We start from the raw sequence: 23,098 nt of genomic DNA on the forward strand, positions 1-23,098 counted from the left end.
GTACACGGAGCTCATTTGTGATCCCCAGTGCGTAGCACTCAGGCTGCGACGCCTCCTCCCACGCAGGCGTCGTGTCAGTTGGAGGCAGGCGGCGGCGTGTCACGGGGAGGGCGGGCGCCAGCAGCCAGCAGGCGGCTGGGGCGGCCCGCCGCGGACCGCCTGCCGTCCGCTGAGCGATGCGAGCGCTTAACGAGCCGGCGGCCGTGTCTGGCGCTAATTAATGCCGCAGCGGTTACCCGGCACGCCACGCCGCGCCGCCTCCCAGCCTTCCGTTCCCGGCCGCTGCCCTCCTCTCGGCGCGACGCGAGCCGGCCTCTCTGGTCGCCGCGAGGCCGCTCCTCCTAAAACCCGACACTCAGCCGGGCAGGCAGCTCCAATTAAATTGTAAACTGTAAACTTTCACGGCCGCAAATGTCACAGTTAATACAATGTTCCACGCTATTATGCCGTGGTCGAATGGATTTCACCTAAACACCTGACGTTTCGTCCCCATTTCCAGAGCACATTTTCGAGGAGGATCATAGCAGTGTCGAATGTCCGATTCGCACCCTGGCTCGCTAGTGACTACAGCAAAATTCTGCTTCCGCGCAGTGGCGTGTGACGTCACCCTATTTTTTTCCGGCAGTGTATCCGAAAGTGATGATAGTCAGTTGCCTACGGCTGTTCTCTGAATTTTAATCGTAACTCTATGCAGTGGTCCACAAACGATGTTACCGTTCCGCCAGGCTGGTTATTCGGTCGTAGCTCCTAGTGCTTGCTACCCGTCCAAGGGCGGAGTCGGTCGCTTGTGTTCAATAATTTTGTGGAGCTGGTCGAAGCTTATGAAGATGGAGCAGTTGGCAGGCAACCTTCGCGAATTTATGACGCGAGTTTTGCGCAGCCATATGGATTCGAGGTGACGCTTCAGGGGTTTCGTGTATTTTAGTCTGAGGGTGAGTGAGCTTCAGTGGTGGATAAAGTCATTTAGTGTGGTATAGGAACTTCAAAACAATTTGTAAGTGCATTCGCATATACGTGTGCGTGGACTTCTGCTTAGTCATTTTCTCGGTTTCCTGGGAAGTGTGCTAACCACTAAGACGTACAGGAGAGTGGATTCCTGGCGAGCATGAACGTGAACATGTATTCGGTGGGAAAAAGCCTGTACCAGAGCGTCGTCGAGTCATCAGTCAGCTGGAGGCGGTTTTTAATAAGCAGTTTACAAAGATGTCCTTTCCACAGATTTCCCGTAAACGGCATAGTTCGCCTGGAACATTCATTTCGACCATGTCACCAGATGCCAATGTTCTCATTTTAGGATGCTGTACCATATTCAGGAACACTATCGAATGTTAACGAATGTTTTCAAATGTGTTTAAATGTTCCATACCACAGACATTAGCGATGTCTTGCTGCAGTCCGCAACAAGCAATGGGAGGTGCTCTTGAAGACCACGCCTTCTATCTCAGCACAGCAGCGTCCTCACGCTGAGCTAGCACAAGCACTGCCCAACTTCGCGACCTCACCTGGAGTCATCATCATAGACAAGGTCCGCGGCTCGTGGTCTTGCGGTAACGTTCTCGCATCCCGCGCACGGGGTCCCGGGTTCAATTCCCGGCGGGGTCAGGGATTTTCTGTGCCTCGAAATGACTGAGTGTTGTGTGTCTTTCTTCATCATTTCATCCTCATTCACTCGCAAGTGGAGCGGCGGCCGAACCGTCGAGACAAGGAGATGGCGTGTGCGCGATACTGTTTAACTTGACGCTCGAAAAGATAATGCGGGGAAACTTTCTATATGAATTTCGACAGGATCGAGATAGAGGGCTAGAAAATCACACATCTCGCCTTTGCCGGCGACGTGCCCATTTTGTCCAGACCTACGGAAGAAATAGATGACGTGGACGAACGACAGCGCCGAGGCGATACCGAGAGAGATAGGTCGCCATGCGACTGAATAGAAGACCGAGTATCTGGCGATGAGCAGGACTTATAACTACTCGAGAGAGCCACTCCAGTCACTGTTAGTCGCAACCTGATCCCACAAAATGGTTCATAATTTTAAATATCTGCTGGTAATCTTTATAGGAGACGAATCGTATGAGGCAGAAATAAAAGCGAGGATCCAAGCTGTAAGGCAATCGCATTTCAGTATGTCAGACTTTTAAACCGCATATCTCTCAAGGAATTTCAAACAACAGTTGTACAAAACACTGATGCAACACGTATAGCTATCGTGGTGCGAAACTTGAAGTCTCCGGAAAAGAAGACTTAAATAATCTTCTCGTTTTCGAGCGGAAAGTCTTAATGAAAATCTATGTTCTGGTACAAGATGAGATCAACAGGCAATCGACGATCCGGTGTAATTGTAAGCCGGTTGAGATTTACGACAGATCAAACGTTATATGCCCGATGAGAACAAGAAAATGGTTCAGATGGCTCTGAGCACTATGGGACTTAACATCTGAGGTCATCAGTCCCCTAGACTTAGAACTGCTTAAACCTGACTAACCTAAGGACATCACACACATCCATGCCCGAGGCAGGATTCGAACTTGCGACCGTAGCAGCAGCGCGTTTCCGGACTGAAGCGCTTAGAACTGCTCGGCCACAGCGGCCGGCCCGATGAGAACCAAATGGCTTGTATGGGCAGGGCATTTCGCTCAGATGAAAAAAAAAACACCTATGGCCTTTGAAATCCATAGAATCTTGCGGAAAAAAAGATGAGCTGGATTCCATGAAGATCGGCATAGAGGGTGAATGGCGGCAGAAAGCAGGAAACAGAATCTAGTGGAAGTGGAGCCTTGGAGCTCGGTCTGATTACGTAAAGCGAAGTTACCTACATTTTATAATGACTGCTTTTAGAAGGAAAATTTTGGAAATTTGTGGTACAGCCTTATGGGACCAAACTGCTGAAGTCATCGGTCCCTAAACTTACACACTATTTAATCTAACTTACGCTAAGGACGACACACACAAACGGATGCACGAGGGAGGACTCGAACCTCCGACGGGGGGAGCCACGCGGACCGTGACAAGACGCCTCAGACCTCGCGGCTTTTTGAAGGAAACACACTCTAATCAATTGAAAGAGGTGAGCAGCCAAAACACCTTAACCTGCCAGACACCTTGGACTAAAAAATAAATCCATGTTTAACGCAGGTAACGCAGGAGAAGCTGAAGAAGTGCCACGTAAGACAGACTGCGTCCTTTAAGACTGTAGCAGTCGGATGTTGCTGTAGCAGCGGCGGAGTACTTAATCATCCGCAAGGCGCGGTGGATCCGCCCGTTCTCTGCGGAACTTCTCCCGCTCAGGATCAAAGAAGCTCGTCATTAGACGAGAGCGACGCGTGGGAAGAGTGTTTTGTATCTCGACGCCGGCGCGAAGACATGTGTTTCAGGCCCGACGTCTGTCATTACAGTAATTACACTCCGGGCGTGTTCCTGATGCTATCTTCCTGCGTGGATAACTCTTCTGTTTACAGGCTTTTAAGACAACAGCAGCACAAAAAAAGAAATTCCAGCAGCGGCCTGCGTGCTAGCCAGACTTTTCCTAACGCGAGAGTGCTCAATAATTCTCACTTGTTACGAATTCACGCGATTGCACTCACACAAGTTGGTCTCCGCGATTCGTTCCCAAGAATTTCTTTCTCGGTATTTTCCATTTTCGTTGGTTCAATATACACTGACGGACAAAAATAGGATCACCAAAAATAATTACTGTAGGGTATGGAGAGCTGCATCAAACCAGTCTCAGGACTGAAGACCACAACAACAACGAAATTTTGGGAATACATACAGGGCTATTACAAATGATTGAAGCGATTTCATAAATTCACTGTAGCTCCATTCATTGACATATGGTCACGACACACTACAGATACGTAGAAAAACTCATAAAGTTTTGTTCGGCTGAAGCCGCACTTCAGGTTTCTGCCGCCAGAGCGCTCGAGAGCGCAGTGAGACAAAATGGCGACAGGAGCTGAGAAATCGTATGTCGTGCTTGAAATGCACTCACATCAGTCACTCGTAACAGTGCAACGACACTTCAGGACGAAGTTCAACAAATATCCACCAACTGCTAACTCCATTCGGCGATGGTATGCGCAGTTTAAAGCTTCTGGATGCCTCTGTAAGGGGAAATCAACGGGTCGGCCTGCAGTGAGCGAAGAAACGGTTGAACGCGTGTGGGCAAGTTTCACGCGTAGCCCGCGGAAGTCGACGAATAAAGCAAGCAGGGAGCTAAACGTACCACAGCCGACGGTTTGGAAAATCTTACGGAAAAGGCAAAAGCAGAAGCCTTACCGTTTACAATTGCTACAAGCCCTGACACACGATGACAAAGTCAAACGCTTTGAATTTTCGGCGCGGTTGGAACAGCTCATGAAAGAGGATGCGTTCAGTGCGAAACTTGTTTTCAGTGATGAAGCAACATTTTTTCCTAATGGTGAAGTGAACAGACACAATGTGCGAATCTGGGCGGTAGAGAATCCTCACGCATTCGTGCAGCAAATTCGCAATTCACCAAAAGTTAACGTGTTTTGTGCAATCTCACGGTTTAAAGTTTACGGCCCCTTTTTCTTCTGCGAAAAAAACGTTACAGGACACTTGTATCTGGACATGCTGGAAAATTGGCTCATGCCACAACTGGAGATCGACAGCGCCAACATCATCTTTCAACAGGATGGTGCTCCATCGCACTTCCATCATGATGTTCGGCATTTCTTAAACAGGATATTGGAAAACCGATGGATCGGTCGTGGTGGAGATCATGATCAGCAATTCATGTCATAGCCTCTACGCTCTCCCGACTTAACCCCATGCGATTTCTTTCTGTGGGGTTATGTGAAAGATTCAGTGTTTAAACCTCCTCTAGCCGGCCGAAGTGGCCGTGCGGTTAAAGGCGCTGCAGTCTGGAACCGCAAGACCGCTACGGTCGCAGGTTCGAATCCTGCCTCGGGCATGGATGTTTGTGATGTCCTTAGGTTAGTTAGGTTTAACTAGTTCTAAGTTCTAGGGGACTAATGACCTCAGCAGTTGAGTCCCATAGTGCTCAGAGCCAAACCTCCTCTACCAAGAAATGTGCCAGAACTGCGAGCTCGCATCAACGATGCTTTCGAACTCATTGATGGGGACATGCTGCGCCGAGTGTGGGAGGAACTTGATTATCGGCTTGATGTCTGCCGAATCACTAAAGGGGCACATATCGAACATTTGTGAATGCCTAAAATTCTTTTTGAGTTTTTGTATGTGTGTGCAAAGCATTGTGAAAATATCTCAAATAATAACGTTATTGTAGAGCTGTGAAATCGCTTCAATCATTTGTAATAACCCTGTACTTGTAGTTAGCATATTTCAGTGATTAACATTGCAAGATCAAAGGTTAATGTCAGATTACAAAAGCGAAATGCTGGTACATTAATAACAGGTTAAACCGCGAGAATGTAGAATTCAAGCATGCAAACGTAAACGAATTGTGTCGTAGAGGTGTCGGATGTCAGCTTGTGCGATGGAGTACCATGCCTGTTGCACTTGGTAGGTCAATACTGGGACGATTTATGCTATTAGTGGACGGTGCTAGAGTTGCTGTCGAACGATGTCCCGTATGGACTCAACTGGATACAGAGCAGGCCAATGAAACATGTCCATACTCTGTGGACCTCGCTGGTTAACAAAAGCGGTATGTGGGCAAGCGTTATTCTGTCGGAAAACACCCCCTGTAATTCTGTTCATTAATGGTAACAGAGCAGATCGAATTACCAGACTGACGTACCTATTTGCAGTCAGGGTGTGTGGAATAACTACCAGAGTGCTCCTGCTATCATACAAAATCGTACCCTAGACCCCAAGTCCAGGTGTAGACCCACTGTGTCTAGCATGCAGACAGGTTGGCTGCAGGCTCTCAACTGACCTTCGAACAGACATCAGTGGGACAGAGGCAGAACCACCTTTCATGCTAAAGCACACAGACCTCCACCCTCTCACGTAACAACATTGAAGTCTCAAATGTCGATGGTTTGTGGTCAGTGGAATGTAAGCTACGGGGCGTCTGGCTCGGAACTCTCCTTCAAGTAACCGATTTGTAACAGTTCGTTGTGTCACTGCGGTGCCAACTGCTGCTACAGATGCAGTACGATGCGCCAGAGCTATATGCCTAACACGACGGTCTTCGCTCTCGGTAGAGCCACATGACCGTCCGGGATCAGGTCTTCTTGCGACGGTATATCCTCGAGATCACCGCCGCCGGCAATCATATACAGTGGCTACACTCCTGCCAAGACTTTCTGCAGTACCGCAGAAGGAATATCCACACAATGGACGTGAAAATACACTCCTGGAAATTGAAATAAGAACACCGTGAATTCATTGTCCCAGGAAGGGGAAACTTTATTGACACATTCCTGGGGTCAGATACATCACATGATCACACTGACAGAACCACAGGCACATAGACACAGGCAACAGAGCATGCACAATGTCGGCACTAGTACAGTGTATATCCACCTTTCGCAGCAATGCAGGCTGCTATTCTCCCATGGAGACGATCGTAGAGATGCTGGATGTAGTCCTGTGGAACGGCTTGCCATGCCATTTCCACCTGGCGCCTCAGTTGGACCAGCGTTCGTGCTGGACGTGCAGACCGCGTGAGACGACGCTTCATCCAGTCTCAAACATGCTCAATGGGGGACAGATCCGGAGATCTTGCTGGCCAGGGTAGTTGACTTACACCTTCTAGAGCACGTTGGGTGGCACGGGATACATGCGGACGTGCATTGTCCTGTTGGAACAGCAAGTTCCCTTGCCGGTCTAGGAATGGTAGAACGATGGGTTCGATGACGGTTTGGATGTACCGTGCACTATTCAGTGTCCCCTCGACGATCACCAGTGGTGTACGGCCAAGGTAGGAGATCGCTCCCCACACCATGATGCCGGGTGTTGGCCCTGTGTGCCTCGGTCGTATGCAGTCCTGATTGTGGCGCTCACCTGCACGGCGCCAAACACGCATACGACCATCATTGTCACCAAGGCAGAAGCGACTCTCATCGCTGAAGACGACACGTCTCCATTCGTCCCTCCATTCACGCCTGTCGCGACACCACTGGAGGCGGGCTGCACGATGTTGGGGCGTGAGCGGAAGACGGCCTAACGGTGTGCGGGACCGTAGCCCAGCTTCATGGAGACGGTTGCGAATGGTCCTCGCCGATACCCCAGGAGCAACAGTGTCCCTAATTTGCTGGGAAGTGGCGGTGCGGTCCCCTACGGCACTGCGTAGGATCCTACGGTCTTGGCGTGCATCCGTGCGTCGCTGCGGTCCGGTCCCAGGTCGACGGGCACGTGCACCTTCCGCCGACCACTGGCGACAACATCGATGTACTGTGGAGACCTCACGCCCCACGTGTTGAGCAATTCGGCGGTACGTCCACCCGGCCTCCCGCATGCCCACTATACGCCCTCGCTCAAAGTCTGTCAACTGCACATACGGTTCACGTCCACGCTGTCGCGGCATGCTACCAGTGTTAAAGACTGCGATGGAGCTCCGTATGCCACGGCAAACTGGCTGACACTGACGGCGGCGGTGCACAAATGCTGCGCAGCTAGCGCCATTCGACGGCCAACACCGCGGTTCCTGGTGTGTCCGCTGTGCCGTGCGTGTGATCATTGCTTGTACAGCCCTCTCGCAGTGTCCGGAGCAAGTATGGTGGGTCTGACACACCGGTGTCAATGTGTTCTTTTTTCCATTTCCAGGAGTGTATATTTGATGCCTGCAGGGACCTCCAGTCGTAAACATAAGACCAGTTTTCGTTTTATTTTTCCTCGAGAGAGAGAGAGGAGAGAGAGAGAAAGGCGCGCTATCACATACATTGTGACTCAACAAAAAGACACAAACACAATTTGTGTTTCACCATGAAGAGAGACATTTTTCACTTGACTTACATCCAACCGATTCGTCCTCGTAGACGATGGTGCCAACTAATATTAATTCACGGCGCCCATTTTACCTAGATTTCGTCTGTTCGAAGCCTGGTGTAGAAAAAAATTTTCGGCACCAGACGTTGGCAAAAATAAAATAAATTTCCTGAGATAGACTGAAGATTTAGACGTTGGTCATTCCCTCCCATATGAAAACGCAATAGAGCTGCTCAGAGAATTTAAACGGTAATTTTTGGAATAAAGGCGACATTCTGTGGAGACCACATTCGGTAAATTTCGAGAGCCAGAAAAACAGTGGCACAAACGAGCAACTGTTACGGCGCCTTCGTCATATGCTGCGCACAGGGGCCATAAGAACAATAGAAAACAGACTACGGCAGTTTGCGAGGTATGTAGACACTCATTTTACACTGATGCACATGTAAATGGGAAAGGGGACATTGAGTTGCTAAGTTTGGTATGAATTCACCTGCACCATATATGTACGAACAGATGTAGCTTCTTCTCTATGAAGTGCGGACAGTTACTATATTTTTCAGAGAAGAGGTCGTAATTGGTTGTGGGAAGTCTAACGTAAGGTACGCGCAGCACAAGCGGCAACGGCAGTATAGCAGACACCTGGCGCCTACTGCTGGTGACGTCACAGTGACGGACGTGCCCGCAGTCGCCGTGACGGACGGCGCGTCCCCAGAAGGCGCCAGGCGCCTCCACTACAAGACTCTCTAGTCGTCCCTAAGCATAATCCGACGCACAAACACCCTCATCTGTTTCCACTGCAATTGCGGTTGTGTCCTTACCTAGTTTATGTTGGGATCGTCATAAAAATGCCTTTAATGTTCAAATGTGTGTGAAATCTTATGGGACTTAACTGCTAAGGTCATCAGTCCCTAAGCTTACACACTACTTAACCTAAATTATCCTAAGGACAAACACACACGCCCATGCCCGAGGGAGGACTCCTACCTCCGCCGGGACCAGCCTCACAGTCCATGACTGCAGCGCCATAGACCGCTCGGCTAATCCCGCGGGGCTTACCACAATACTGTTTAACTTGTATGTACAGTAAGGATCACGTGATGTGGATGACCCATATTTACCTGTTCAATAAATTTAATTTTCATTACATTGTAACTTAATTTTAACCTAATTTAATCCCTGTTAAGTAAAGGTTAATCAAGCCCGCCCGGCTAGCACGCGGTCTAGCGCGCTGCTTCCCGAACGAGAAGCCGTGAAGGTCCCCGGCACGAATCCACCCGGCGGATTAATGTCGAGGTCCGTTGTGCCGGCCAGCCTGTGGATGGTTTTTAAGGCGGTTTTCCATCTGCCTCGGCGAATGCGGGCTGGTTCCCCTTATTCCGCCTCAGTTACACTATGTCGGCGATTGCTGCGCAAACACTGTCTCCGAACCGCAAAATAACCCTGGGTTCAGTGTGGGGCGGCGGTGAGGTGAGTGAGCTGCTGTAGCCTGTTGTGGGCTTGTGTACCACTGGGGGCTACGGCGGGACGAAGTCCCTCCATTCTAGGTTCCCGGTTCAAAACACACAAAATACACACAAAAGTGAATCAATTCCACATTAGCCTTGTCTGTAAGTTAAGGTGCCCGCGCTATCAGTTGTGCTTCCGTTGTATTAGCCATCCGCCGTTTAGTAATTTTAGCGCCGTCTCCGGCTACATCGCCCAGCTGCTTGGCATCGAGGCCACTATGATGTACGTGTAGCCGTACGTAGTGCTCTACTTGCTGGTATAGCAGTTCAAAGGTACTTGCAGTTCTTCGTTGTTTTCCTTTATTAGTTTCTCAGACTTCGTTTCCGTTGTGGCTGTGGTTTGGTTTCCGATATTTTATGTCTAAGTGCCCACAATTCGTTTTAGTTATTCTGGCGACCAGATTTTCATGTGTATGTGGCTGACGTGGAGTTTTGATAGCCGGCGCAATGAACTTCATTTGACAATTTTACGCAAGTGTTGTTCGCTGTTTTAGCTAAATTTTTGGCACAGCTTAGCACCATGGCTTATAATGTTTGTAGAATAGTTATTTAACTAGCCTCCTTCCTCCTTTTACGTAATCTGATGACACCTAACCATGGCGAAACGAGTTAGTTTTAAATAAAAATACCTTTGCAACCGTGATTGTTTTCTTTTCAATATAACAATAATGATATGACTGAAAGCCAAAATTCGTTGAGATATGGACTGAAGATCAACAGCTCAGGGTGTGTATTTTATTTACTGATGAGAAGGGATTCACAAGAGATGCCGAAGTATACTTACCGCAATACGCACGTGTGGGCTGATCCATATCTTCGATCACTGCAGTCATGGACTGTGCGGCTGGACCCGGCGGAGGTTCGAGTCCTCCCTCGGGCATGGGTGTGTGTGTTTGTCCTTAGGATAATTTAGGTTAAGTAGTGTGTAAGCTTAGGGACTGATGACCTTAGCAGTTTAAGTCCCATAAGATTTCACACACATTTGAACATTTTTTTTTAACCTATCTTCGAGGAATCCTGGAGCTGAAGTCTCAGGATCACTTCAGTATCGACGTGTTGGCAGAAACTGTTAGTGACAGACTCACAGGGCGATATACTTTACGAAACACGTTAACAGGTAGTGTGTTATCACCGATTTATATGCGATGAATTATCAGTGCTACTGGAAAACGTTAACCTTGCAGACAGACAACGACTCCATCTGACGCACGACGGGGCATCAGCCATTTCTTAAGAATCGTGTGACACTACCTAATCGCAACATTTAATGAGCGAGGAATTGGTCAAGAGGATCCGGCATCACAGCGTCCCCATTCACCTGACGGAAACCCATTGGATTTCTCGCTCTGGTGAATTTTAAAGGCGTTGGTGTCTGCCCAAAACATTGACAACATGCAGATGTTACACGTGCGTGTGACGCAGTCCGAATGGAGCGAAGTGTATTTGGAATACCGCGTGATTCACTGTGAAGAAATTTGGTTCGTTGGTTGATTTTCGGAAGGTTACCAAACAGCGCCGGCCACGGTGGTCTAGCGGTTCTGGCGCTGCAGTCCGGAACCGCGGGACTGCTACGGTCGCAGGTTCGAATCCTGCCTCGGGCATGGGTGTGTGTGATGTCCTTAGGTTAGTTAGGTTTAAGTAGTTCTAAGTTATAGGGGACTTATGACCTAAGATGTTGAGTCCCATAGTGCTCAGAGCCATTTGAATCAACCAAACAGCGACGTCATCTGTCTCGTCGGATTAGGGAAGGATGGGGAAGGAAGTCGGTCGTCTCCTTTCAAAGGAACCAGTCCAGCATTTCCCTGAAGTCATTTAGGGAAATCACGGAAAACCTACATGAGGATGGCCGGACCCCCGGTTTGAATCACCGTCCTCTCCAATGCGAGTCCAGTGTGCTAACCACTGCATCACCCTGCTCGGTTGCGAAGACAGGCTGAAGTTATAAGATGTCAAAAAAAATCTTCATTAACCAAAAACAGATATCTACTCATCTGCGACGAGAAACGAAGTAATATTCAATAATTTTGGTCATTTCACTTGGATTTATAAGCAAATAACAACAGTATATATTTGAGTATTAATATTTCTCTTCTGATACCACTTTATCAAGAACGTTATTTCGTGGAACTCTTGAGAGGACAGTCTTAAATGACACGGCAAAATCATCTTTATGATAATAACGGTTTGCAGTTTATTGTGTTCCTTCGTCCGTTGGGAGTTTATTAAAGAGAACACCCTCTCGACGTTGACAATATGGCATGGAATAGCAAAGTAATATTGTGGCAATTTCAATAACTCCGAATAACATTCTTCATTATGAGTGATTTAAAATAAGCTGCCCACTTTTCATGAACCAAAAGCTTTTTAAAGTTGACTTTTTAAAAATTTGTTCCATGAATTTCGCGAATTTTTTCCCCTGATCAAAGAATTTACTGTCATCCAACTTCATGTTTTTTATAGAAGAGTACTCGTTGGCATATCTATACAGTATATTCTTACAATATATCTCCTGATTCTTGCTTCTACTTATTCTTCGCACTTACGTAATTACCTTGGATCAGGCCTTAAATTTTCGTTCTCACTTTAAAGCTGGACTTGTACATATTCATCTACATCTACATCTTCATCTACGTGGATACTCTGCAAATGACATTAAAATGTCTGGCGGAGGGTTCATCGTAACACCTTCACAATTCTCTATTATTCCAATCTCGTATAGCATGCGGAAAGAACGAACATCTATTTCTTTGCGTAAGAGCTCTGAGTTCTCTTATTTTATCATGCTGGTCGTTTCTCCCTATGTACACACATAAAAAAGTTTTGCATCACCTCAGTTCCGAGAGTTCCGGAACCTGTACAGAAAATTGGAATAGAGATCAACATAAACATCATTTCCGCCCCTTTTCTTGCTCACGAAAACCACACATTGCATGTTGTACCACCATACAGCGATACCTTCAGAGACGGTGGTCCAGATTTCTGTACACTCCGGCACCTCTAATACACAGCAGCATGTCCTCTTGCATTGATGCATGCCTGGATTCGTCGTGGCATACTAGCCACAAGTTCATCAAGACACTGTTGGTCCAGATTGTCCCACTCCTCAACGGCGATTCGGCGTAGATCCCTCAGAGTAATTGGTGGGTCACGTCGTCCATAAACAGCCATTTTCAATCTTTTCCAGGCATATTAGATAGGGTTCGGACTGGAGAACATGCTGGCCACTCTAGTTGAGCGATGTCGCTATCCATTCATAAGATGTGCACGATGGGGGCGCGAACTGTCGTCCATGAAGACGAATGACTCGCCAATATGCTGTCGATTTGGTTGCACTATCGGTCGGAGGATGGCATTCACGTAACGTACAAACGTTACAGCGCCATCCATGACCACCTGTGGCGTATGTCGGCCCCTCATAATGCCACTCCAAAATATCAGGGAACCTCCACGCTGCAGCAGTCTCTGGACAGTGTGTCTAAGGAGTTCAGCCTGACCGGGTTGCCTCCAAATACGTCTCCGACTATTGTCTCGTTGAAGGGATTTACGACACTCATCGATGAAGAGAACGTGATGCCAATCCTGAACGGTCCATTCGGCAAGTTGTTGGGCCCATCTGTACCGCGCTGCATGGTGTCGTGGTTGCAGAGATGGACCTCGCAATGGACGTCGGGAATGAAGTTGTGCATCATGCAGCCTATTGCGCACAGTTTGAGTCGTAACACAGCGTCCTGTGGCTGCACGAAAAGCATTATTCAACATAGTGGCGTTGCTGTTAGGGTTCCTCCGAGCCATAATCCGTAGCTAGCGGTCACTCACTGCAGTAGTAGCCATTGGGCGGCCAGAGCGAGGCATGTTATCGACAGTTCCTGTCTCTCTGTATCTCCTCCATGTCTGGACAACATCGCTTTGGTTCACTCCGAGACGCCTGGACATTTCCCTTGTTGAGAGCACTTCCTGGCACAAAATAACAATGCGGACGCGATCGAACCGCGGTATTGACCGTCTAGGCTTGGTTGATCTACAGGCAACACGAGCCGTGTACCTCCCTCATGGAATGACAGGAACTGATCGGCTGCCGGATCCCCTCCATCTAACAGGCGCTGCTCATGCATGATTGTTTACATATTTGGGCGGGTTTAGTAACATATCTGAACAGTCAAAGGGTCTGTGCCTATGATACAACATCCACAGTAAACGTTTATCTTTAGGAATTCTGGGAACCGGGGTGACGCAAAACTTGTTTTAGATGCGTATAGGTCGGCGTCAACAAAATATTTTCGCATTCGGAGGAGAAAGTTGGTGACTTGAATTTCGTGAGAAGATTGCTCCGCAACGAAGAACGTCTTTATTTTAACGATGTCCACCCCAAATCTTGTATCATTTCAGTGACACACTCTCCCATGTTTCGCGATAATACAAAACGTGCTGCCCTTTTTTGAACTTATTCGAAGTACTCCGTCAATCCTGTCTGGTAAGGATTCCATACAGCGCAGCAGTATTCTAAAAGAAACGGAGAAGCGTAGTGTACGCAGTCTCCTCATTAGATCTGTTACATTCCCTAAGTGTGCGGCCAATAAAACGCAGTCTTTGGTTAGCCTTCCCCACAACATTTTCTGTGTGTTCCTACCAATTTAAGTTGTTAGTAATTTTAATACCTAGGTATTTAGTTGAATTTACGGTCTTTAGATTTAACTGATTTATCGTATAACCGAAGTTTAACGGACTTCTTTTGGACACCCATGTGGATGACGTCACACTTTTCGTTTTTTAGGCTCAATTTCCAATTTTCCCACCATCTTTTATAAATCGTTTTGCAATTTTTTTTTATCTTCTGATGACTTTACTAGTCGATAAACGACAGCGTCATCTGCAAACAACCTAAGACGGCTGCTCAGATTGTCACCCAAATTGTTTACATAGATAAGGAGGAGCGAAGGGCCTGAAACACTACCTTGGGGAACGCCAGAAATCACTTCTGTCTTTCTGAAAGATTTTGCATCAATCAATATTTGGCCGGACACGACCGCAAAACGCCGGACACGTCCGGCTAAAGCGGGACACTGGCAACCCTAGCTGGAGGGTGTGTCAGGGTGCGAGGTAGCCACGTGTAGCACTGTCTACAGTGCCTGCTTTTGCGTAACAGACAGATGGGAACAAGACAACAGATTGGCCCTTCTGTTAGCAGGCATTTGTTTCCGGGCATATCATCATAGGAACTTTCCTTCCAGTTTTCACCAGTACTTCCTCCTGTAGCAGCACGTCACACTTATTTTAATACCATTTACAGAGGGTGATTTAGCAAAGGCGTTCACCTGAAATGTTTCCGGAGCCGTCAAAGATATCATAATTGTGTTTTCATCCAGATGAGGCGTGAGACACAAGTCATGCTGCATGGAGAAAGTTTGGAAGGTTAGAGTGACGTACTGGGGGAAGTAACGCCGTGGAGGCATTTCGTCAGTCGTGCCTCGATAGTTAAGTCGCCGGAGAAGGTTCCGGGTTCGACTCCCAACCCGGTTCACAGTTCTAATCTTACAGGATGTCTGAAGTCAGCACACACTCCGTAGCAGAGCTAAAGTTCAATCCGTAAAAAAAATAAAGTTGCTCATCGCTCTTGTATCAGGTTGGTGGGATTAGTTAATGAGAGCTAAAACCCTGAAACCTAATATGGCTACGAAGTGCCGGGAATTTATACTATTCCTTGCGAATGCGGCAAGAATTACGTGGGCCAGTCTGTAAGAACCGTTGCCGACCGCTGCATCGAGCACCAACGCCACCTGAAATACAGGTATTTGGAAAAATCAGCGGTGGCTGAACATAGCCTGCTTAACAAGCATAAGATTTTATTTGAAGAAACCAGAGTAATAGCCCACACATCGAATTACTGGGACTCTGTGATCCGGGAAGCAGTCGAAATTAGACTTAGCGATAATAACTTTAATAGAGACAATGGCTATGCACTTAGCAACACTTGGAAGAGTGCACTGGATAAAGAAAAATCGCAGAGAAAAACTTCTCGCACTTTACCTCCTGATTCAAGGGATGGCGCTGCAAGCAACGCGGGATAGCAACTACATCTATGGAAGTAGAGGGCACTACTTCACTACGCGCCATATCGCTGACGTATTCCAGCCAATCAGAAGGCGTCCTTTGCATATAAAAGTGGGAACCTCGCTAGTTCACGACAGTCAGTTTTAGCCCTGACGACGACCATGGAGGTAGTGGTCGAAAGCTTGGAGTTTTATCCTGATTTGACGCGGCATGTACACCGAGAGATTTTTACTCCTGAAACCTAATGTTGGCATAATTTCTAATGACAAATGCGAAAACTTTAATCACACGATGACAACTCACAGTGCGAATAATTTGGAGCAATTTTATGTTGTAACTGTTATGTTACATCATAAATAATTTTTATTACGTTAACTTAGGGTTACCATGAACAAACTGCTTTCTGTTCGAAGCAATCGATTAGATGTCCATTGAATCCTAGCGTCACTTATATTTCTACATCGTCTAATGAATGGCGGCAACCTTCCACGTTAGCAAGGATACCTGCCTCCAAATACGGCACTTATTGAATCGTCTTCAAGCTTGGAGTGTCCCCGTGCCATGCACGGTTGATCCACAGCAACACACTGATGCGACAAAAGTCATGGGATACCTCCTAATACCATGTGGATCTCCTTTTGCTCCGCGTAATGCAGTAACTCGACATGGCACAGACCCAACTTGTCGTTGGAAGTCCTCTGCAGAAATATTGAACCATGCTGCCTCTATGGCCGTCCACAATTGAGAAAGTGTTGCCTGTGCAGGGTTTTGTGCACGAACTGACCTTCCTATTCTGTCCCACAAATGTTCGATAGGTGGCCAGATCATTTGCTCGAACTGCCTAGAATGTTCTTCAAACCAGTCACGAACAATTGTGGCCCTGCGAGATGGCGCACTGTCATGCACAAAAGTTCTATTGTTGTTTGGGAATACGGAGCCCATGAATGGCTTAAAATGGTTTCCAAGTAGCCGAACATAACCATTTCCAGTCAATGAACGGTTCAGTTGGACCAGGGTTCAAAAGTGGTTCAAATGTCTCTAAGCACTGTGGGACTTAACATCTGAGGTCATCAGTCCCCTAGAACTTAGAACTACTGAAACCTAACTAACCAAAGGACATCACACACATCCATACCCGAGGCAGGATTCGAACCTGCGACTGTAGCAGTAGCGCGGTTCCGGACTGAAGCGCAAAGAACCGCTCGGTCAGAGCGGACGGCTTGGACCAGGGAATCCAGTCCATTCTATGTAAAACAGCCCACAGCATTGTGGAGCCACGAGCTAATTCCACAGTGCCTTGTTGACAACTTGGGTCCATCGCTTCGTGGGGTCTGCAGTACACTCGAACTCTACCATCAGGTCTTAGCAACAGGAATCGGGACTCATTTGAGCAGGCCACAGCTTCCAGTCGTCTAGGGTCCAGCCGATACGGTCAAGAGCGCAGGAGAGGCCGTGCAGGGGTGTTGTCCTGTTAGCAAAGGCACTCGTGTCGGTCGTTTGCTGCCAAAGCGCATAAACGCCAAATTTCGTAGCACTGTCCTAGCAGATACGTTCGTCGCACTTCCCACATTATGCAGGGTCGCATGTCTTTTAGCACTGGCAACTCCACGCGGACGCCACAGCTCTCGGTCTTTAAGCAAAGGACGTCGTCCACTGCATTGTCCGTGGTGAGAGGTTGTCCCTCGCTTCTGGTATTCTCCGCACACTTACTAGCACTGCCGATCTCGGAATACTGAATTCCTTAACGAATTCCGAAATTAAATGTCCCATATGTCCACCTGTAACTAGTACTAATTCTTTACAGACGAATGGAAAAACTAGTAGAAGCCGACCTCGGGGAAGATCAGTTTGGATTCCGTAGAAATACTGGAACACGTGAGGCAATACTGACCTTACGACTTATCTTAGAAGAAAGATTAAGGAAAGGCAAACCTACGTTTCTAGCATTTGTAGACTTAGAGAAAGCTTTTGACAATGTTGACTGGAATACTCTCTTTCAAATTCTAAAGGTGGCAGGGGTAAAATACAGGGAGCGAAAGGCTATTTACAATTTGTACAGAAACCAGATGGCAGTTATAAGAGTCGAGGGGCATGAAAGGGAAGCAGTGGTTGGGAAAGGAGTGAGACAGGGTTGTAGCCTCTCCCCGATGTTATTCAATCTGTATATTGAGCAAGCAGTAAAGGAAACAAAAGAAAAATTCGGAGTAGGTATTAAAATCCATGGAGAAGAAATAAAAACTTTGAGGTTCGCCGATGACATTGTAATTTTGTCAGAGACAGCAAAGGACTCGGAACGGCAGTTGAACGGAATGGATGGTGTCTTGAAGGGAGGATATAAGATGAACATCAACAAAAGCAAAACGAGGATAATGGAATGTAGTCGAATTAAGTCGGGTGATGCTGAGGGTATTAGACTAGGAAATGAGACACTTAAAGTAGTAAAGGAGTTTTGCTATTTGGGGAGCAAAATAACTGATGATAGTCGAAGTAGAGAGGATATAAAATGTAGACTGGCAATGGCAAGGAAAGCGTTTCTGAAGAAGAGAAATTTGTTAACATCGAGTATAGATTTAAGTGTCAGGAAGTCATTTCTGAAAGTATTTGTATGGAGTGTAGCCATGTATGGAAGTGAAACATGGACGGTAAATAGTTTGGACAAGAAGAGAATAGAAGCTTTCGAAATGTGGTGCTACAGAAGAATGCTGAAGATTAGATGGGTAGATCATATAACTAATGAGGAGGTACTGAATAGGATTGGGGAGAAGAGGAGTTTGTGGCACAACTTGACCAGAAGAAGGGATCGGTTGGTAGGACATGTTCTGAGGCATCAAGGGATCACCAATTTAGTATTGGAGGGCAGCGTGGAGGGTAAAAATCGTAGAGGGAGAGCAAGAGATGAATACACTAAGCAGATTCAGAAGGATGTAGGTTGCAGTAGGTACTGGGAGATGAAGAAGCTTGCACAGGATAGAGTAGCATGGAGAGCTGCATCAAACCAGTCTCAGGACTGAAGACCACAACAACAACAACAACAACTAGTACTCCCTGTTCAAAGTCTGTTAATACTCTTCGTGCGGTCATAATCAAGTCGGAAACCATTTCTCATGGGTCACCTGAGTATACACGACAGCTCCACCAATGCACTGCTCCTTTACAGCTTGAGTAGGCGATACTACCGCCTTCCCCATATGTGGATATCGCTATCCCGTCACTTTTATGACCTCAGTGTAGTCTCCTACTTACTGCCCTGACCGCGAACGCAGTCTGGAGTGGTGGAGATGTCATCTGGAGGAGGAGGAGGAACGGCGGGGTGTGCTGCCACGGTGATGAGTTACAGCTGGTGCGATGTAACACGTGTTTTCTTGACCTACACAGTGAACAAGGAAGCGGAGGGTCGCTAGGGAACCGTTAACATCCCGCGCCTTTAAAGGCAGGTGGGAAAGAGGCAGAGTCGGCCGTGTTGCGGAGGTCACACTCACACACGACTGTGTGGGCGAGGTCAGCGCCGCTATGTCTTCCGCTGACGTAGACACTGGCAACAGCTGATCACATCTAGCGCTCGGCTGCTGCCTGCCTAGCCTTCCAGCACATGAACTGCTGAACATTCAAATTACAGCACCAGGAAGGATAACAAACAATGAATTTCACTGGTTGTGCGTATGCGATAAAGTAGGAAGAATGCACACTTAAATACGAAAGTGAGATTGGTGTGTGCAGGGTGCGAAATTTAACACACAGAGCTCCCACCTCTGATAGAAAAAAAATCTAGGTCCCGGTGGTTGTGGCGAGGCAGGTTGTAGCCAGCTGGATAAAGGATATGGAGAACGTGGTGGACAGGACTACACTCGCAACACACTCTGTATCAAGGTAGGTCAGAACAGCAGGGTCAAAATGCGATCTTGAGTTATCTTGTTGAAACACAAGACACAGGCGCCTAGAGTATAAGGCACAGCCACTGGCCAGGAACATAACCATTCCTGTACAAAGTACCGGCTATGTGAACCAGTAGTCATCCTGCAGTCTGCCCAGAGGCAACCCATATCTTCACGCCAAGTGCTGGGTCCAAATTGCGAGGACATGCTGAAAAGTAATGCCTCCGAATATTTATGTGAAAACTCTTCAAGCTTTTTAAATAAAACAAACGTTGTTAACATTCTACGTCTTTATTGTTCAAGTCTACACATCTGCAGACCTAAGCCTCTAGAGGGCTCTGAATTTTACCGTGTAACGTGGCGGTGTGTAACGTACCTATGTCGGTGCGTGAGGAACAGCGTGCTGTTATTGAGTTTCGGATTCGAGAAGTTCGTCCACACAGTAAAACACCCTCTCCTTCAGTAAACGCGACCGCTACGGTCGCAGGTTCGAATCCTGCCTCGGGCATGGATGTGTGTACTGTCCTTAGGTTAGTTAGGTTTAAGTAGTTCTAAGTTCTAGGGGACTGATGACCTCAGCTGCTAAGTCCCATAGTGCTCAAAGCCATTTCAACCATTTGAACCTTCAGTAAGACAATGATAGACCACACACGAGCGCTGGGTCAAATGCAACAACGCGACGCTTTGCGATAACAGTCTTCGATCATCCTCCATACACTATATTTTAGGGCTTGTGTTTTTAAGAATAACGATGCACTGTTCCTTCCGATATTCATGCACGCATACATGCATGTCCAAAGGAATATTGCATCATTCTACTTAACAACACAGGCACTGCAATATCGTATTTATCTGCCGATACCAGGTGGCGACTTTCAATTAAAATGTCCTCCCCTATAGGGGAATTACATAACGTATGTACGAATAAAGATTGTGACGCAGGAACGACGACATCTGGAAGTTTCTCTCTGGGCGTCAGTTGTGCACGGATAAGCAAACCGGTTAGGGTGACCGCTCGCATAAAGCGGGAGATCCTGGTTCGAGCCCCGGTCCGGCACAAATTTTCACTGTCGTCATTCCCTTATACACCCGATAAGTGCTCGTATTCGCAACTTCGAATACATATTAGATTCTCCATACAGTCCCGACTTGGCCTCATCTGATTTTCCTCCGTTTCCAAATACCTTCGAATCCTTCATTTTGACAACGATGAAGTGGTACAGACAGAGGTGGGGTAGCGGCTTCATCAACAAAGTGAAACATTTTACAGTGACGAAATCAACGAACTGTCTCTCGTCGGGAGAAATGTTTCGTTGCCAGGGTGATTATATTACGAAATAAATAGGCAAACATGAACAAAAAAAGACGTAGATACCTTCATTTTTACAACGATGAAGTGGTACACACAAAGGTGAGGTAGCGGCTTCGTCAACAAAGTGAAACATTCTACAGTAACGGACTCAACGAACTTTTCTCTCGTTGGGAGAAATGTTTCGTCGCCAGGGTGACTAGATTTAGAAATAAATACGTAAACATGTACAAAATAGTTGTAGAATGTTAACAAAGTTTATTTTATTTAAGAAGCTTTAACACATGAAAATTCGGAGACATTACCTTTCAGCACGCCCTCGTCGTATGGCCTAAGCAATCGGGCAATGTTCGTTCTTGGACCCTCCTTACAGTGATGTGTCTTTCGTGACACTGTACGTAGACCAGGAATTATCTGAGGAGATCACGCGGTGCTACTCCTTTGTCCAGTGTTGGAGTTGGACGCATCAGTGTCGGGGTGGCACTCTCTATTTTGGCTTCCAGAGAAGCTGCAAAAATGGTCCCCATGCAAGCAGTTCATGATGTTTTAGCCGTTGCAGCACTGTCCCTGTAGAGATACCTGTACTGCTGCAAGGAAGCCCATTTTCTACTACATATACGTGGTGTGGCTGTATGATGCAACACGTTTGAGCGAACGTCATGTCTGCACTGACGGGCGCTAGTCGCGTGGGACCATTGAGATTCAACATAGCGTTGGGTATGCCAATCCTGAATCCACCAGTTCCGTATTCAAAGTGGTGGTGTCCCGACCAACCGAACAGCAACATCGCGAAACAATAAACCACCGCCTCAATAGGCCACGATAATGCCGCCGTTGAATTACGAAACTTACTTGAAGACATAAAGCATAACGTGATCTTCGCGGAAACAACCATTCAAATGCGGTTTCTGAAGTCGCAGCCAACGAGTCACGTGCCGCACGCGCACTGCCTCTACGTGAGAATAAGGCAGTAAAGACCAGTGATTCTTTTATGTTTCGAGTGGGCATTGTACCTAAACATGGGTAAATGTAGGGACGTGACAGAGTGGCAAAAAGATGCAATCGTGTTTGACCGTGCCCACGGCGACGTGGTGTGTGAAGTTATAAGATTTGTTGGTGTTTCGTGGTGGATTGTTCATAGTGTCTACCAGCATTTGTGTAACGCACGTGGCCACGAAACACAGTGTCATAATTGTGGCCGGAAAAAGATCAAGCCTGAGAGGAATCAGAGACGCGTTTCACGGCTTGAGAATTAAAATTGCTTCCAAACCCGATAGGCATTCCTGCTGGCAATGAATGAGGTCCATCACAATCAGCTACCGAGAGAACATGCCGACGGGAATTCCATGCAATGAACATTTGGAATCGGTCACCGCAATAGCCCACTGACAACCCTATTTTTCAAGACGATATCAATGTTCCTCGGGCGGGAAGAATATGTGACTGGCTTTCTCGACACTCCCACATCCTACTAATCTTGATTAGCCTGCAAAGTCGTCTGATCTGAACCCCATAGAAAATCTGTGGGACATCTTGGAACAGCGGGTAAAACGCCAACATCAGCATCTACGCAGTTTGGTGGAACAGCGCGATCAACTCCTCAGCGAGTGGCTTACGCTGGATGTGACGTACCTGCAAGTCTCCTTGCAATCACTTCCTAAATACGAGGGTTGTCCAGAAAGTAAGTTCCGGTCGGTCGCGAAATGGAAACCACTGGGAAAATCCGGTAAAGCTTTGCGCAAATGTGTTGGGCAGTGTCTCTAGTATGCCCGTCGACCGTGTCGCGTCGCTCTTTTCAGTTTTGAGCGAACAGTGAGCACGTAAAGGTGCGTAGGGAATAGCGTCTCCCGCCAAGTATGAGGGCCTGGTTAGAGATTTCGCCTGTGTCACGCAGTCCACATAACACAACTGTCGAGCAGTTCCTTCTTCATGCCAATTCTTGGCCACACACTGCAGGGGCAATCAAGACGCTCCTGCAGCACTTCCGATGAGAAGTGTTTGATCACCCACAATGCAGTCCGTAATTGGCTCACCCTGAGTCTCATCTCTGCTCACAAGAACCGATGGCTATGAAGATACTATTTTTCCACAGACAACGAGCTGCAGACCAGTGCAGATAACTGGCTGAAAGCACAGGCGGCTGCTTTCTATGACGAGGATATTGGAAAGTTGGTACAACACTATGACAAAGCTCGAAGTTGGAGGGTCGACTATGTAGAGTAATAGGTGGAAGGTGTACCTAACTGCTGCAAATAAAACGTTTCTGGCTTTCACGGTGGTTCCCATTTCGCGACCGTCGGAACTTACTTTCTGGACACAGCTCGTAAACCCATGCGGTTATCAAGTCCAGGGGAGGAATTATACGGTATTAAATAATGCTTGTTCTGATGTCTCTATAGGCGACTAATTTTTTGTTAGTGAGCTCATCTAAACTCTACGACTCACTGTGAAGTCTATAGCAGCGGGTACTTCTCATTGTA

This window comes from Schistocerca nitens, chromosome 9, assembly GCF_023898315.1.
Source record: "Schistocerca nitens isolate TAMUIC-IGC-003100 chromosome 9, iqSchNite1.1, whole genome shotgun sequence".
NCBI lineage: Eukaryota > Metazoa > Arthropoda > Insecta > Orthoptera > Acrididae > Schistocerca > Schistocerca nitens.